The sequence below is a fragment of the Balaenoptera physalus genome (genome assembly GCF_965194825.1).
Source record: "Balaenoptera physalus genome assembly, chromosome: 18".
Classification (NCBI taxonomy): domain Eukaryota; kingdom Metazoa; phylum Chordata; class Mammalia; order Artiodactyla; family Balaenopteridae; genus Balaenoptera; species Balaenoptera physalus.
In genome coordinates, this window is record NC_138899.1 from 60,402,333 (window position 1) to 60,412,357 (window position 10,025).

A 10,025-nucleotide genomic window follows, 5' to 3' on the forward strand; every position below is an offset into this window, starting at 1 on the left:
CTTGCACTCTAGTTAAACACGCTTTCTCCATGATGAAGGAAGGAGGGTGAGGAGAGGGAGGGAGGGGAAAGTTGGGCTTCTGTCATTTACTGAGCATTTACTATGTACCTAAAACAAAGCATGTTACTTTTTTTTTTTTAAACTTTAAAGATTCACAAAAGTCTGGTAAAGTATTATTATCCTGTTTTTCAATGAAGAAAACCAGGGCTCATAGAAATTGGATAACTGGCCTTAGGCAATGGCTACTAAGCACCATATTTGGAATTCAGACAAGGACTGTTCCAGTTCCAAGTCTAGACCACCCTGTAACAGAAGGGACGAGCAAGAGATGTCATCCTTCCAGCCTTTACAACTCAGGTTCTTAGTGATTCCTTCAAATATTCTACGAACAAAGAAACTATTTAAAAGAACAAAGAAATAATATTTAGCGTTTCTAATTGCTAAAAGGAAATTTATTCAGATGAAAAGACATCGCTAGTTAAAAGTGTACTGCGCTAATTTTCAAGAGTCATATAGAATGGCTTGGAATTAACCTCCTTCAAACCTTCAATATTGTCTGCAACAAAGCAGGTAACTGTTATAATCGATGACATATTCATTTTCAGATGGCTCAGGTGAGCATTTCAATAGAAGCGTGTATCTTGGGTGTGCCTGTCGACACTAACGGTACGCTGAGGCACCTGTGTTCTCAACACGTACGAGCACATGCACAGGCTGCCTTCCGGGGCAGCAGGTGGCAGGAGAAATAGCACGGTCTTGGCTGAGCTCCAAACTGAATATGTGATTTGGAACACGTTCCCAGCTCCTCCCACACATGTGTCTAGGCTTCTTTTCTCACTTCTAATATTAATGGATTGACCTAGAAGAGATCCGGATTCCTTCCTGAACTATGTTTCTAAAGATGAACTTATCACTTATTCAAAACGCCTGGGGCCAGTGTTGCGGATTTCAGATTTTTTCCTGATTTAGACTGGCCTTATGGTGAATATATCATAGATATATAACAACCCTAGAGGGGTCTGGGGCAGCACCCTGTAGTGAATCTTATTAGTATTTCTGCAGCAAAACATGTAACTGTTTGCAATAAGTGGGATAAAGAGAAACTTTAAATAGCCTCCATCCGCTTAGGCCGGATTTTGCTTCCAGCTGAGTTCTAGCAGGTCAGATTTTGTGTCCAAATGAGTTTGCCACAAACTTCTCATGAAGACTTTCAGTTTTTAGGACTTTGTGGATTACAGATTTTGTGCATCAGGGATTGTAATCCTATGTCTGTGTTTCTCTGGATGCCCTTTTGGTGGTCACATCTAGTACTTATCTAATGTTATGCTCTTGATGGGCAGCAATGCATTTAAAATAAAGTTCATTTCATGGAGATCCATTTTGCCATTGCTGTTTCTGGGATCTCAGTGTGGCTCACAGGGAGGGCAGTAAGGATTATTTGCAGTCATGACTGCAGCCTTCAAGACCTGGAAGATGCAGCAGCAGTTACGCCCAGTTACGCTCATGCGCAATACTTACAATGTCAGGGAGTGAAGTGAGTCCAAGCCAAGAGATTCTTCAACAATAACAGCTGAAAAAAAAAAGTTTCCTGGTTAGCTCTTAGTGACCCAGAAAATTAGCCAGAGAACTCATTTCCTGAGAATACTGGATAATGGATATTTTTTCTAGGCTAAGATTAAATGGAATTTGTTTTTGTAGTACGTGTTTCTTCCTTAACCTTCCTTGGTCAATAGGTCTCCCTGAACATCCACCATGGAAATCCAACCCAAGCAGCCGTCGCTTATATACCTCTCCTGCCATTCCACACCCCTGTCCTGTCACTAAATGGTCTGACCAATCTGAGCACTGTGGCTCTCCGGGTACTGCAGAGAACCCCCAGGGATGCCGCAGTGGACCTAAAATTTTTGAGGAAAACAGCCATACTCAACATCTGTTGGATATTGTATGAACTACTAATTTAGATTACACTGCATTCCTTTCAACAGATGGCATATTTTGCAAAGTTGGATTTTTGGCAATTGTTGAGATAAAAAGCAAGTCCCATGCAAAAATCAGTGTGGAACAGGAAACAAAGGTGGCTGTGTGCAATCTGATTCCAAGACTGAAGTCGTGCAGTGCCCAGTGGACACACACATTCCATTAGTAACTAATTGTGGCTATTTAAGAATGAAGTAAAAGCATTATTTTTTTTCTTTCAATTTTTATGTATTAAGTTGTGACATAAATATATGACATAAGGATGCAACACAAGTGTTTATTAAGTTATTTGGATATAACTAATAAATGAAAACCATTGCGGATTTCTTTTCGCTTAGGGGGCACCATGAAAAATTCACTGAGATACTGAGAGTGCTGTGAACTGAGAAAGTTTGGGACCCTCTGGTATAATTCATGAAGTTGCTCAGACGTAGAAACGTGGAGCCTCTTGATTCCTCTCTCTTTCATCCTCCCAAGCCTGCTAATCAATAAGTCCTCTCCACGCTATCCTCCAAAAATTGTCCTGAATCCATTCTTCTTTCTATCACCACTGTGATCACTCTTGTCTAATCTACCATCTTCTACAATAGCCTCCCTGCTTTGGCTCTTGCTTTCTAATCATTCTTCAGAGGTGACCTTTTTTAACACGTAAATTAGATCGTGTCTTAATGACCTTGCATGAAACCCTCCAGTGGCTTCCACTTCACTTTGAAAGGCCTCCAAGGCCTGCCATGTTGGCTCCCGTTTCCTTTCTGGCCCTCCTGGAATCCCACTCCTCCCCTTGAGTGCCAAACTACAGCCTGTTCCCGCCTCAGGGCTCTTCCGTTAGTCCTTCCCGTTGTCTGCAAAGTTCTTCATCTGGATCTTCAGATGCCTGGCTCCTCCTCCTCAAGTGTTAGTTCAAATGTCACCTCCTCCGTGAGGCCCTAATTGATCTAAAATAGCCCCTCATCCCCCAGGCACAATATATTTCATTATGTTATTTTATTTTCTTCATAACATTTGTATCACATTCATTGATCTGTATATCTGAGAATAGGAACTTTGCTCTCTTGTTTGCCATTGTATTCCTGCCACCTAGAATAATGCCTGGCACATAGTAGGAGGTCATAAATATGTGTTGAAATTAATAAATGCATAATTGTTTCATATGGTTACATGTTTGGATCACTCGCTGATGGCTCCTAATGGAGAAGATCCAGAAGTCTGTTGGGAGGGAGGAAGTTGTAATTTCATTTGACTGATACATATGTGTGTGTGTGTATGTGTGTATATATATACATATATATATATATACATACTGATATATAGGTATATAAAATATACATTTATATGGAAATATACATTGTACAAACTAGGTAGTCTAATCACCGGTGTCCTGTATTCTTTGGGAAGAGGCAACAGATAGTAACCTTATATGAACTCCATTTTTCTTAGCAATATTAGCAGCACTGGTTTATCATATGTAATTATATTGAGTTGGTCAATGAGGCATCTCATTATTCCATTTGTTATTCTTCACAACAGGCAAGTCCACTGACCCCTTCCTTTTCTTTCATTAAGAAATCGAGATAAAGTTGTATAAAGGAACATTTCTACAACTACAGCACTAAACTCAAAGTGGGAATGCCATTGTCCAGCCTAAACTCGCAGATGTGTTCTCTTGGACAACACTAAATCCTGGAAGGGGGCATGGCGAAGCGGCAATAGGTGTGGAATTATTCAGCATCTCCGGCAAACAGCAATAGGGATTAAACAGAGCTTTCTTTAATAAGATTAATTCTGAAACACTACGAGCGATTTGGCATATCCCCAAAGATACAAGGCATTTGTATCTATATAAGATTAAAGGAGCTTTCACACAAAGCAATTTTATTTTTCAACATCAAAGAGCTGCTTCGAGGGATTGCTGGAAGGAGGCACACTGCAACAAATGCAGGCACTGCAAAAGCTTCTTTGTATAAAAGACAGTTTGCTCAGCCAGGAATTGTATCTACCCAGGACATACTGTTCTTCGAATCACAGGATTATGGAGAAGGCGAGGCCAGGGGTTAGGAATCAGGTCGACAAGCTCCCCGGACAGGTGGCTACCCCGTGATAACCTTGGATTACCATGGAAGAGAGATCAGTGCTTCTTGAGGCAGACTGTTGGACAGCTCTTATAAATAATAAATAATGACGATGATGCTAGTAATAATAATGATAAGAAAGATCACCACAATAAGTGTGGAATTATTCAGCCACCATTTCTACATGCCAGGCACTGTATTTAGCACGTAACAAATTACACAGACTTCTGCTGCTAAATCTTCCTCCTTCGGGATTTTAACCAGCCCCCACAGGTCTGCTGTCTGGAGCTACACACAACAGATTTGCTCCACAGCGGCTGCAAATATTTGAAGGTAGCTTTTATGTTCTTTACTTTTTTTTTTTTTTTTTTTAGTGCTAAACTTAGGTTTAGTTTTGGAACCCGATGCAGGAATTTATATGGGTCAGTATTACATTTCAGCTTGCTGCCTTTGCCTCCCCCTTCCAGGCTGCTCAAATATTTGTGAATCTGATTCTGTCATTCCGTGCATTAACCAGACCTTATAAAATTTGCTGCTGAAAAGGATAAGCTTCCAAGCCTCCCTCCTATCCTTTTCCCTTTCTTCTTTTCCTCTTTCTTTCTGCAGACATTTGTTGAGGACTTTCTATGTGCCAGACACTGTCGGGCACGGGGGCTGCAACTTTGCAGAAGGCACACCTATTGACCTCAAGAAAGCTGCTTGCTTAAGCAGGCAGACAGAAAAATAAATTACGGTACAGTATAGTGTGCTTATGTCATGAATGAAAGAGGGGGAGGGAATTTTAGCAGGAGTCGGAAGAGTAATCATCGGTAAGGGGGGAAAGTAGGGAGCTAGGAAGATGCCAGCACCACCTCTGGCTTCTGGGGTGTGGGACCCATCAGGGACAGGGACTGTCCCCATGTAATTCAAAGCTAGCCAGAGGATGTCCCAGGGCTGGGGGAAGGGGGGAGGCTTTAGCCACCATGAGGAGCTGGAAAGAGAATTGAAATGGAAAGGAATGGAAAGAGGATGGAGGTGAGGGGCGCCTACTTACAGAGGGGGCTGGGCTATTACTGCCCGGTGTTACAGCCTTTGCTCCTCTCTGCTACCTGCCTGTCCAGTGGGGCTCCTCCCCCCCACCCCCGTGGGCCTCCCTAAAGAATCAAGTTCAACTGCCTTGGCTAGCGGGGCTAAGTTTTCACATGGCAGACTAGAGAATCGGGGCATTTTATTTATTTATTTTTACCTTTTTATTTATTTATTTTATTTTTGGCCGTGTTGGGTCTTCGTTGCTGCTTGCGGGCTTTCTCTAGTTGTGGCGAGCGGGGGCTACTCTTCATTGTGGTGCGTGGGCTTCTCATTGCAGTGGCTTCTTGTTGTGGAGTGTGGGCTCTAGGCGTGTGGGCTTCAGTAGTTGCAGCATGTGGGCTCAGTAGTTGTGGCTCGCGAGTTCTAGAGCGCAGGCTCAGTAGCTGTGGCGCATGGTCTTTAGTTGCTCCGTGGCATGTGGGATCTTCCCGGACCAGGGCTCGAACCCATGTCCCCTGCATTGGCAGGCGGATTCTTAACCACTGCGCCACCAGGGAAGCCCCTTAACTTTTTATTTTATATCGGAGTATGTAGTTGATTAACAATGTTGTGATAGTTTCAGGTGTACAGCAAAGTGATTCAGTTATACATATACATGTATCTATTCTTTTGCAAATTCTTTTCCCATTAAGGTTGTTCCATAATATTGAGCAGAGTTCTCAGGGGGCATTTTGGATTTCAATGAGAGACCAGGGAGGGACAAAATGAGAGAGGAAGGGGGTCACTTGTGATCTGAAAATGCCCAGTTACTCACTGGGAAGGCTGATAAGACCAAGAGCAAAGGGACTTTTTGTTATGACTGCTCGTGGGGTTCTTCCAAGAGGAATTCTCCTGTCGTTTAGAGGCCGACCTCCATGTGAAGACTGGAATCCTCAGGAGTCCAGGCAGAAGGGCTCCTCTGCCCACGTTGCAGACCCCAGGATGGTGCTGGGAGCGTGCAGGTTCCCAGGTGTTAGGAATTTTGTAGGACAGAGAATAGGTGACCTTGGTAGACCCGTCATCCCATGTTGGACCCGCGTCCTTGTTCAAAGAGGGATACCTCGAGGCAATGAGCCCCTCCTAAGGGAAGAAACCTCTGTAGCCAAGAGGCGACAGAGTCCTGGGAATGAGTGGGTTCTGGGCCCGTGCTACCCGCCGCCTGGGAACTGGCCCTGCACCTCTCCTCGGGCTTCCTAGAATCCCTGCAAGGGGGTAGAAAGCCTCTTGCACACACTGATTTGATTAGGGCTGCTGGGCTCCACCTGTTGCCGGGAGTTCAGAAAATCATGATCTGGGTGAGGAGTGCTGATCGTGTTTATTTCCTTACAGAGCGTGACCATGAACATGGTCAGGGGTAGCCCCCGGGGCACTGAGTGTGTGGCCATGAGTGGGTGCAAACCACACACATACAGCTGAGCTCCAAAAGCACGGCTCATAGCTGAGAACCGACATAAAGCTGAAGTTGATCACAGCCACTGGTGGAAGCAGGACTGGTCTTCAATGATTTGGAGCTGAGAGGCAGGCTCAGGACTTGGGGCGTGCTGCCTAAACCCCCCTTTCTTCTAAAAGGCTAAGACATCAGTCTAAAATGGCACAGGTGCCTGGCCCCACATTTGGAGTTTGGAGGGATTAAATATGAAAATAGGCAAATATTTCTAGACTAAGAGATTGTGAGCTCCGTGAGCCCAAAGTGAAGAGGCTAGGTAAAGCCCTAAGATCCCGGAGGAGACCAGCAGGTGCTGGGTGGAGGACCAGTGGATGCAGTCGTTGGCTGAGGGCTGGGAAGGATGAGCAATTTGCTGCTGAAGCCCCACCTAACAGTATCCATTAGCCCCAAAACACATCAGCACAGATGAGACGGCAGGGCTCCACTGTCTCACGGTTCAAGAGAAGCCTGGAGATTTGGTAGACAGCAGATAGATAGTTTCCTTCCAATAAGAGACTGGAGAGAAGTTTGATTCTAGAACAGGACAGTGTATTGAAAACTCTACCTGTCGGACTCATGTCTTTCCTGTCAATCCTTCATGTGCCCAGGAGGAGGCCCTGTTAACAGTTACATTGCTTAACATGAGGAGTCAGTTTACAAAGAGGCCAGGCCTTTGGGCTAGTCATGGAGTAGCTGGTCAGCTCAGGTGCTGCAGGCCTCTCTCAGAGCTAAGGCCAAGGATGTGTCTACTGAGCAGCCCTCCTGCCTGGACTTCCTCCTGGCCCGTGTTTCGAGCCCCTTCTTGGTTTGCTAGTCACAGCCCTGCTTTATTTTCTGGAGAATGTTGTATACATTTTCACCAGCCCTTCCAGAGGGAGATTTCTTTTTGGGATGCCGGCCTTGCTTTTGAATTTTCTTATCACTTGAAAGCGAGTCTATTCATCCTTTAAAACCTAACTCCAAGTCACCTCCTCCGTGAGGACGTGCAAGCTTTTCTGGAAAGAGCCTGTCCTCTTCCTCCCACAGCTCTTTCAACTCTTCTTTTCCCGCACCGTGCGTGTGTGTTTGCATGTCTAGCACAGTGCCTGGCATGTAGCAGGAGTTCAGCTGGAGCCTGTGGACCGAATGAATGTATGACCCATAGGAAGAAAGGCGCACAGGAGACTGCATATCAAGTTTCTGATTTGGACTTCTCAGGCCCCCGTCCACTTATCTTTCTTTCGTGTTATGGAGGAAAAACCCAAGACGTGGGTTGTGGGAGGGCTCAGACAGCGAAGATGTAGCTGATGAAGAGGACAGGACCCTCGGGTATCGCTCGGGTGCTGCCAGCGCAGGCTTGGAAACCCTAGCTGGGGCTCTGGGAGAAGTGTCATTTCTGTAAAGGATCCGGGGTATTCCCTGGTGCTCTGCAAACTCAAGGCCTTCTGGCTGCTGCTGTAATCGTCCTCAGTGGCTGTTTATAATCTCTCTAAGTGGCAGGATTCTTGGCTGACAGCCTCCTTCAGTGCGATTCCTGGTGCCGTGCCTGTGCTGATCGGGACCCACGTGAAGAAAAGCCAGGGGGCAAGCGCTGAAGTCAAAAAGTTACGTTCCTCCCCTTAGACCAATCAGTGCAGTTTTTAGCAGTATAGACGCCCCAGTGCACTCATTAGAACATAATTTCCTACGGCCTTTTTAAAAATAAATAGAATTTCAGATGTATTCAGGTTTGAACTCTCAAGGAGGGTGACCTTGAGCCGTCACGTGGCAGGAGCACCTGTGGAGTGCTAGCACTGGCCACTCCGTGCCATCGCCCTGTAAGGTTGGGGCCGCTTTTTTGGTCCCATTTTAGAGGGGGTGGGGGTGGGAGCGGGGGGAAGAAACACAGATAAACTGAGTCATTCGCTTTGGGTCACAGGAGCCGGTGTGTGCCCAAGGCTGGAACTTGGGATGCGCGGGATTCTTTTCCTGCTTAATTGACTGGTCTATGCCGGCTGAAAAGGAAGAAGTCATACTGTCACACCCAGAGTATTTCCTTGAACTCAGGGCCAGGGCTGTCTGGAGTGCAAGGGGCCCAGTCCTCCTTTATTTGCAGAAGTATGGACCCGACACCGTGCTTCACGAAGGGGAGAAGCGCGGCACAGTCGGGAACACGAAGGCCAAGGGAGGAAGAGCGGAGAAAGGGAGAGAAACAAAGATGTCTGCGTGGTGTCGCTTCTTTGTTCCCCAGCCCCTTGATCTGCTCCCCACTCCCTGGCGGGGCTGGAGGAGGAGGAGTCGGGTCACCCCGCGCGCGGCGTTGGTTGCCCGCGGCTCTTACCCAAGCTCGGCGGCCGCGCGGCTCCAGCGCGGGGTCCTGGCGCCCGAGTTTGTTTGTCTTTCGGTTACCATGGGAACGGAGCCCCGCCCCCCCCGGTTTCCAGAGAAGCTGCGCCTCGGCGTCGGGAGTTCCAAGCCTCTGGACCTGCCCTCGGCTTCCCTTTCCCACCTTCTCTCCTGGCCGGGGAGATCTTGGGGCCAAGCGGCAGTGGCTGGCCAGCATGTTTGCTCACTATGGCGTCAGGGCCACCTGCGTCAGGTGTTCCCCGAAATGGGGACGGTGGACCACAGACGGCCACGACCTGGAGGCAGCTGGCGCCTCCAGGCCAGACAGGGCTCCCAGGCAGAGGAGGGGCGGCAAAGACCGGGCGGATTTTTATTTTGTTTTATTATTTATTTAATGGTACGTAATTTTTATAACTTTTTCTAATTAGAAAATCACGCAGCATCTCCTTTCCTGAATCCCGGGGCGCAGCGCTGAGCTTGTGGGTGGGCGGCTGCTAAGATGGAGAGACAGGTCTGGGGCTCCCAGAGCTGAGACCCTTTAGCTGGTCAGGTGTGTGAGGCTGCAAGGTGGCCTGGCCCGGTGGTAACACATGAGGAACCCTGAGTGGACTCACTCGGGCTGGCCCCCAGGACAGAGATCCCTAAGCATCCTGGAGGGCCGCCCCTTTGCCCCCTCTGGAGTACTCTTGGAGGGGGGAGGGGGCCTAAGAAGCCACCCTGAGGGGACAGAGTCCAGGTGCACGGGCTTGGTCTGGAGTCAAGGGTAGGAGGAAGCCAGCAAAGCTCATATGCTCTGGCTTCTCTGAGTGGCCTCGCTGGATGTGCAGAGAGGCCCAGGTGGGCCAGGAGGCCAGGTTGAAATCCATTTCTGTGTAGGCATTTCTGGCCAATTATCACAGAGAGCCAGAAGAAAAGAACTCAGATCTCTGAGGTGCCAGTAATTTTCTGTGATATCTTTTCCCATTTTAAATAAATATTCACTTCTGCACCTAAATTCATATTTATAATGTTTTATCCTTTTTCTCAAAGAGGGTCCACCAGATTGTATAAGCTCTAGGTATCCACAAAACCTGAAGAATCCTGAGTACCACATGCATACCAAGAGTGTGTGCCACTGGGGTTCTTCATAGTGCCTCTCGGGGCCCTGTGCCAGGCTCTTGGGAAGGGAGTGGGAATGACAGAAAAGGGCGCTCCAGTGGGAG

At 47.2% G+C, this 10,025-nt stretch overlaps 1 protein-coding gene across 1 annotated transcript in view; it reads right to left on the minus strand.

Moving 5' to 3' along the window:
• Positions 1-6,729, minus strand: part of ERICH6B (glutamate rich 6B) — a 61,549-nt gene extending 54,820 nt beyond the window's left edge. The window contains exon 1 of the mRNA XM_082434987.1: positions 1,519-6,729. The gene's annotated coding sequence lies outside the window, so the exon portion shown is untranslated. The remainder of the gene's footprint in view (positions 1-1,518) is intronic.
• Between the last annotated feature and the right edge of the window lie 3,296 nt (positions 6,730-10,025).